Below are 8,036 nucleotides of genomic sequence, written 5' to 3' on the forward strand. Positions count from 1 at the left end.
GAAATGTCCTCCATGAGCCCACATCAAGGGTCTTCACTGGGAAGCCCAAAAAGGCTAGTGGTGGATTTTAGAAAGTCTACGCTGGCCAGGTCAAAGAGCTGTGCCAGAAGGCTAAAGGATCTACACTGGAGCCATGAAGCAACAGTCAAGGTGAAGACCAGAGCTCTCCCCACCACCCCCGCCACCAAGAGAACAGCAGCTATCCCCAGTAATGGCAAGGACTGACCTCCTTCTATCAGGAAAACAAGTCGCATGGGCAAGCTTCTCTAGGAAAAACAACAGCATGCCCCTTCCCCTCCTATGCTCCTTTTGTGCCATTGGCAACAATCCTCAGGTGGGTCTTCCATGCCCACAACCACTCTTATTTAGTTCAGCTGGGCATTCCACTTAAGTTAACTGTTAGTCAATTAACCACAGTACCCAAAAGCTTCTGCATGCACACACCTGTACTGCAGTAGCCTTAAGTATCACTGTTCCCCCCACCCCCCAGAATACCAGACAATTCCACATCTGGGACTGAAGGACCCTAGTTAGCAAGACAGACTCTATATTGCTGCTGAATGACCCACCTGCCTGCCCTTTAGATGAACTCAAAAGGAGGAAGCTTAGAAACCTCCTCCCATTAGAGAGTCTCTTAGAAACAACAATTAATCAACTATTGTTTTACAAATGTTCTAACAGCAGGATGTTCCTCTTCTGTACCTTTTGCTTGCTTTACTAGTTCTATCCCATGGGGGGGGGGCTAGAAACTGCTGGCCTCAAAGGTGTATAAAATATGTTAATCTTCCCCCAGTCGAGGCTTGAGTCTGATGCTCAGCTCGAGTCCCTGCCAGGAATAAACTCCTGTGTGGATTTAATATCAGTCTCTGGTTGGTTCTCTCTCACTGGGTGTAACAGGGACTACAGTACCCAGAAGCTCACACACACACACACACACACACACACACACACACACACACAAACACAATGCCCCCAACAACAGGACCCAGAATCCTCTGGGTGCTCTGCAAGGACTACCCAGAATGATACCCAAGGACTCTGCTACACAGAATCCTCAGTGTAAACCTCACTGTAAATACAGCAATAACCAGAAGCCTCAGCATGACTGTCCTGAGAAATATGATACCTAGAACCTTCCATAGCCCACAAAATTTCAGTACACAGAATCCTCAGTGTACCCCCTTAAAGAAGAAGGTACCCTGAATCCTCAGCAGGTTCCCTCAAGAACTAATATACCCAAATTCCTGAGACATGCCCCAGAACTATGGTATGAAAAATCCCTGGTGTGATTTCAGCAAACACACATGCACACACCAATGAACTGCAGTATCTTGAATCCTCAGCGTGCCCCCATGGGAATACAGCACACAGTACTTTTGGTATGAGCCCTTCCCCAAGACTACATTATCTCAATCTTTGGCGTGGCCCATTACTACAGTAGAATCATTGCCCAGGGTCTAAGGTGTTTATAATACACCTAGTCCTCAATGAGATATGCTAGGGAGTCTAAGATCCCTTGGTCCAGTGAGGTGGCCCTTTTCTAGGCCCCAGTTTCTATGTTTTTAGGAGCATTATAGATACATTAAGAACATTTGCCATTTCTGTGCTGCAGATTAAAAAAATTGTCCCCAAAATTTCTTTGGACTTCAGTTTTACTATTTTGCTATGCAAAACTTAATTTTGATCCTGGCATGGTGGTGCATGGCTGTAATCTCAACACTTGGGAGGCTAAGGCAGGAGATTCACCATGAGTTAGAAGCCTGCTTGGGCTACATAAGTGAGTTGAAAGTCAGCCTGATCTAAATAGTAAGATCTAGTGTCCAAAATAAAATCAGTTGCATGTATTTTATAATTCTGTATTTTAAGACACAGTTAAGGGGACATTTCCCTCAATGCTTTTTTTCTACAGATTTTGTGACTTTATTTTTCATTTCTAGATCTCCCAGTGCTTGATTGTTGTATGGTTGTCTATAATGGCAGTACAAGTCCAGTTTTACCTTTTTCCTAGTTTCTATCAACTTCCCAAGTCAATTTTCTTTTTTTTCATATACCAATAGCATCTTTTGTTTTGGTAAAAACAAGCAATGTTAGTAAGATTTCACTGTGAGCACACAACATACCCTACATTATTTTCTGATGAATCCACCAGATTCCAAGATCACCTTTCCAGGCTTCTGGACCACTTCCTTCTACTGCTATCAGTACACAGCCACAGAGTGTTAATCTTGACATTGAAACAGTAGTCTTTAGGCTTCACCAGAAAACATTAGCAACATAAAATAAGAAAACATACACAAGGGATCCCAAAGTGAGACAGTCCGTGGGTCTATTTTCTAAATATCAGTTCCTTAGAAGGCAGTGACACTTCTCATCTTTGGTATCTTCACTGTTCATGCTCTTGCTTCTTCAGATCTACTGAACAGCCCCATCTATGACCACTCCTACTTCTTATCCACCTTACCTGTTTCATTTATCATCTCTGAACTCACTATCCAACATAAAAACAAAAAAATTAAGTACAGAGTTGCTTTTCTGTGTTTTCTTCCCCCATGAAGATGAGATATTAGTGCCTAGCACATGATATACATTCCAAATCACAGAATTTGCTAATGAACCTTGAGGCTGTAAGCACAATTCCCCAGGCCCATAGATGCGAAAATAATTCATCTAAGGGAATCTGAAGGAATAAAGCAAACTAAAGAGAATGGACCTTACAAGGTCCTTGCAACTGATGTCTCTGCTGCATAGTAGTGTCGAACACAGGCCATACACATGGACAAAGCTGGATTCCAGATCACTTATTAGTGACAACATGGGCAAAATCGCCTCTCCACGCCTCAGTTTACCACTATGAAACAGAGATGATAACAGCACTAACAGTGTTATTAAATGTGGCAATGCATGTGAAATACTACAGTATATAGCAAAGTGTTTACACACCTGAACAAACACCATCACTACTGCTACACTCATCACACTTAGGCTCCATAGCTTACTTCCTAGTATCTCCCAAATAATTTGTGCTGAGACTGGTTATCTACTAAGTCCATACAACTGAGAAAGAAGCAGATGGAAGAAATAAAATGCTGCCATAAACAAGAACAGCAAAAAAGGAAGAAAATGAAAAATTGTAAAAACCAGATTTCCAAGGTTCTGCATCACAGCTTGCACCAGTCCATGAAGACACCTGGCCTCAAGAAAAAGGCTCAGTCACATCTAATATACTGTTTGAAGATGGCAAGAAAATATAATTGTAAAATTAGGTACGTTAACTTCAAAATTTATGCAATCTTTTGGATTAAAAAGAACCTTTCCTTTCCTTCAGAGTTTACCTTTTAGAGAAACAAGAAAAAGTAAATGAGCCATATTATGTGAGTGGCCTGGACACCTCTGCTGTAAATACCCAGTCTCCCTACAGCCATGTTTGCTGTTTTTGGTGAGATCATTCTTCCCTCAAGTCTCTATGCCAAGTGTGGATTTCAGGAAAGCAGCTAACAGTTCCATGCACTGTCTCAATGACACTGCTACCACCTTGTAACAAGTCTGTCTTTATTAAACCTAACTTCCTTTGGGAACAGAATAAGCAAGGCCCTCAGATTAGTTTAAAAATCGAATGTTAAAATCAAAACCACATTCCAAATTTCTTAAAAGATATTTTTTGTTTAATTCTTTTGTAAAAACATTGGTCACCATTTAACATACAGCAGCAACAAAATGCACCCAGTTTACATGCATCAAGTCAATAAATGGTAATACATGGACAACACGAATTTCAAACAGTACTAAAGTGGTAGGAATTGCAAATATGAGAAACAAGGAGTTCCAGTTTCAGTCTGAAATAAGATTCTTTGTGTAAGTAACATGAAACAATGGCTACAGATCATTTGCCGAAAAAGAACCATTCTTCAGAAATCGCTTGTGCACAGCACCATGTTAGAGCAGGACAAGACCCTGAAAAATGTCCACCTCCACGTTAATGACAGAAGGGCTTCTTTTGAAAATTAATTCTCTATGATTCAAATTTTTTATTGTGACTGTAAAATAAAGTATCTTTCAGTATGAAGGTTCTATAGTCCATATTTCAGCAACTTAAATAATTCTGCAGATTTTCAATTAAATTGACAGATTCTGATAACTATTCTGTAAATAATATAAATTCCATTAATAGTAGAACTGGATTATTTTTAAGAATAAAAATAGAAAACAAAAGTTCTTTCTAAACTTATAGGCCAAGTTTCTGGATATGGGACTTAAGCACCAAAATTTAAAAAAAAATTTTTTTAAACAGAAAGTTGAGAACAAAAGCATTTATACATTTACCAAAAAAATTTAAGCATTCTAATCTTAATAGGATCAATAATTGATAATTTGATAGATAATCTGAAGTATAAGATATATATTTTTGATGTTTGTATGTGATATAGGGAAGATATAAAACACAATTTTAAGACCTTAAGTTAGCTAATCTTAATCAAATGAGAATGTCACACTATTATAATATGTGTATAATAAGAATTTTATATTTTTATTTTATAGAGTATTTTCCTTTTCTCTCAAAAGTCATGACTAATGGATATCATTAAATCATTCTGAAATGCAGAGAATTTATGACATATGTTCTCATGAAAGAAAATCTCCTCTGAAGAGCTCAAAGTAACTATGTGTAAATGAAACTTCAAAGTAATGCTCCTGTAAAGATAGTAACCCTACAAGTTTGTCTTCTCATGCATCTACTTGGCAACACAATTTCAATAACCAAAATAGTAACTTTTAATTTTTCTTTTCCATGATATGTCTACTCTGTTAAAAACAGAAGTAATTTTTTAGCATGTGTATAGATAAAACGCTAAAAAACTTAAAAGATTTAAAATCTATGAGTCATATATGATTACATGCACAGACTGGAAATGAACAACTTTAAGCAAGCATATGCCTTAAGCACTTGCACAAAAGAAAAAGGCCAAAAATGGGAGAAAATATTTCTCCTTATGTAACTTTTGACTAAATTTTATTGCAGAAAAGCAAAATACAAGATATTTAATTTTCACTTCAAAAGAAATTATCCAGAAATGAAATTCACTAAACATTAGATAAGTGTGGAGTATTCAGATTCATTCTATTCAGATGGAAGATAATTTGTATCTCATTTACCTTCCAAACACCACTTCAACTTTACTACCTATACCATAAGGCTTCTTGACAGTTTCCAATTCTACCTCTCTAAAAAAAGAGTTTAGCCTCTTAGATTGCAAGTGTTACGTCCAATTCCTTAGATCCCCCTAATTCTATAATATTTATTTTAAAAGACTATTAAATAACCATTTTCTATCAGGAGTCAAAATCCACCATGTCATTATTTATTTGGGGGAAATTAAAGATTAAAAATCAACTGGAAATAAGTACACTTGTTAGCATACATATATGGTTGTATGTAAGAAGGAGACTGTAATTGCTCTTTCTGGTTAATCAAAATGAGTAATATATACTTAACATCTGAATTTGTTTTGAACAGATGAGAGATAAGAAAATTACTGAAATTACATGATTGTAAATGTTTATTGTGAAACAGTACAAAATTGATGCTGCTGAAAAGAGAGTAAAAAAATCTCTGATATTAACCTTAAGAAATTTGGGAAAGGGCCAGGGATTTAGCTCAGTGGTTTCACCTCCTGCTGCACAAGTGCAAGGACCCAAGTTCAATCCCCAGTACCAAAAAAAAAAAATTTGGGAAAATCTTAAGTTTCAATTGTAACTATCAGGGAATAACAACACAAATGGTTTAGTGTATGTACACATGTTAAGTAACAACAAGCAAACCCCAAGTCAGTACAGTACATCAACGACTGAAATTTAAATAGTATTTTGCTGTATAAAGAGAAGGAAAAGATAAAATGTGGACTGCCATCGATGAAAAAGCATTTCAACAATTTACACAAAACAATACTAGTTTTTTAAAAAAAGATGTCCTAAGAAGACCAAGCCACAATAAGTTAGTGTTTTCCATAATACATGCTGAATTATTTGATCCTATATCTCTACAAGGTTTCTGTCTTAATTCTTAAATGTTGCAACAGCATGTTTAATAACGGAGGTACATTAGTTTACATCTTTTTATAGGTATTCTAAGAGGACTAATTTTTCTCTTCCAGTTTTTCATCTTCACCTCCTCCAAAGAATATCAAAGGGAACATTCCTAGAATGCAGCCAATAGTCACTCCAACAGCATTGCCCAAATGCGTACTAAGATGTGTCTGCCACATGTCAACTTGCTTTGGTGTAAGATCAGGAATTGATAAGCCTAACCTGGAAGCCAAAGCTTCAACATAGCCTGCAAGTCCAAGTCCAGCTAAATCTGACACAAGATTTCCCAAAGCAGCAACTGCCATCATTGAAATTCCCAAAATAATTCCAATAGACAACTCAATCTGGCTTCCTGCAACAATCATAATTGCATTATCCAAAAAGCCAAACACAACAAAAGGTATTGTATTGTGGAAGAATACATAGCTGTCCTGGGGTAGGTGGTTGAGCTTCCAATTTTTCTAGGGCGATGGCGATGGACTTGAAGCGGTGCAGCTCCCTGAGCAGGCAGCTGCACTAGGTGGACTGCAGGCTGTAGAGGAGGTCATGAGAGCCCTGTGCCCTGTTCAGCACCTCCATCAGCTCCATCTTGGCGTGTGTGCCCAGCTGCCAGGTGCCGCCACAGGGTGGAGGGCAGGGTGCGAGGGCACCAGCGGCTGGGCCAGGACACAGGCTGTGCACCAGCCAGTGCCTCAGCAGCAGCAGCTGGGACATGGCATGCACGGGCAGGCAGTGGCTCAGCCCAAGCACCCCAAGTGCTCCCCACAGGCAACCATGGCTCCCGCTCTGCTCAAAGAGCCAAGGCCCCAGCCACCGCCAAACTTTCCCAGGGAGGCCAGGAGATAAGCTCACAGGGGCATCAGCTGCGGGCTGCTCCACAAAGAGCTGTGGCCAGGAGGGCTCTGGCTGGGGAGGGTCTGCATCCCATCCAACAATCCACTCCGTGAAGGGATGAGTTTAGGTGTGTGGTGTGGGGAGTCTAGGTGTGGGGCAACTGCAGTTTAGGTGTGCAGTTTGGGTAGACTAGGTGTGTGGCAATGGTAGTTTCAGTGTGTGGTGTGGGTAGTCTAGGAGTACGGTGAAGGTAGTTTAGGAGGTGGTGTGTGTAGTCTAGGTGTTTGGTGAGGGTAGTTTAGGAGTGCAGTGTGGGTTGTTTGGTTGTGTGGCGATGGTAGTTTATATGTGTGGTGGGTAGTCTAGGTGTGCAGTGATGGTAGTTTAGGTGTGCGATGTTGGTAGTATAGATGTGCAGAGAAGTTAATTTAGGTGTGCTGTGTGGGTTGTCTAGGTGTGTGACGACAGTAGTTTAGTTGTGTGGTGTGGGGAGTCTAGGTTGTGGCGATGATAGTTTAGGTGTGTGGTGTGTGTAGTCTAGGTGTGCAGAGATGGAAGTTAAGGAGTGCGGTGTGGATACTTTGGGTGTGCAGTGATGGCAGTTTAGGGGTGCAGTGTGGGTAGTCTAGGTGTGTGGTGATGGTAGTTTAGGTGTGAGGTGTGCATAGTCTAGGTGTGTGGCGATGGTTTTTGTGCAGTGTGTGTAGTCTAGGGATGTGGCGATGGTCTTTTAGGTGTACAGTGTGGGTAGTCTAGGTGTGCCGCATCAGTAGTTTAGGTGTGCAGTGTGGGTGGTCAAAGTGTGTGGCAACAGTACTTTAGGTGTGCGGTGTGGGTAGTATATGTGTGTGGCGATGGTAGTTTAGGAGTGCGGTGTGGGTAGTCTAGGTGTGCGATGACAGTTATGGTGTGTTGTGCATAGTCTAAGTGTGTGGTGACTCAAGTTTAGGAGTGCTGTGTGGGAAGTCTAGGTATTCGGCAATGGTTGTATAGGGGTGCGGTGTCGGTAGTCCAGGTGTGTGGCGATGGTAGTTTAGCGGTGCAGTGTGGGTAGTCTAGGTGTGCAGCCATGGTAGTTTAGGTGCGCAGTGTGGGTATTCTAGGTGTGCAGTGAAGGTAGG

General features: G+C 40.4%; 1 pseudogene; it reads right to left on the bottom strand.

Annotated features, from left to right (window-relative positions):
• Positions 1 to 5,979: 5,979 nt before the first annotated feature.
• LOC110347199 (transmembrane protein 65 pseudogene) lies at positions 5,980 to 6,795 on the bottom strand (annotated as a pseudogene).
• Between the last annotated feature and the right edge of the window lie 1,241 nt (positions 6,796 to 8,036).

This window comes from Heterocephalus glaber, unplaced genomic scaffold (genome assembly GCF_053883595.1).
Source record: "Heterocephalus glaber isolate CG9 unplaced genomic scaffold, H.glaber_assembly_v1.0 deba00001781, whole genome shotgun sequence".
Lineage (NCBI taxonomy): Eukaryota > Metazoa > Chordata > Mammalia > Rodentia > Bathyergidae > Heterocephalus > Heterocephalus glaber.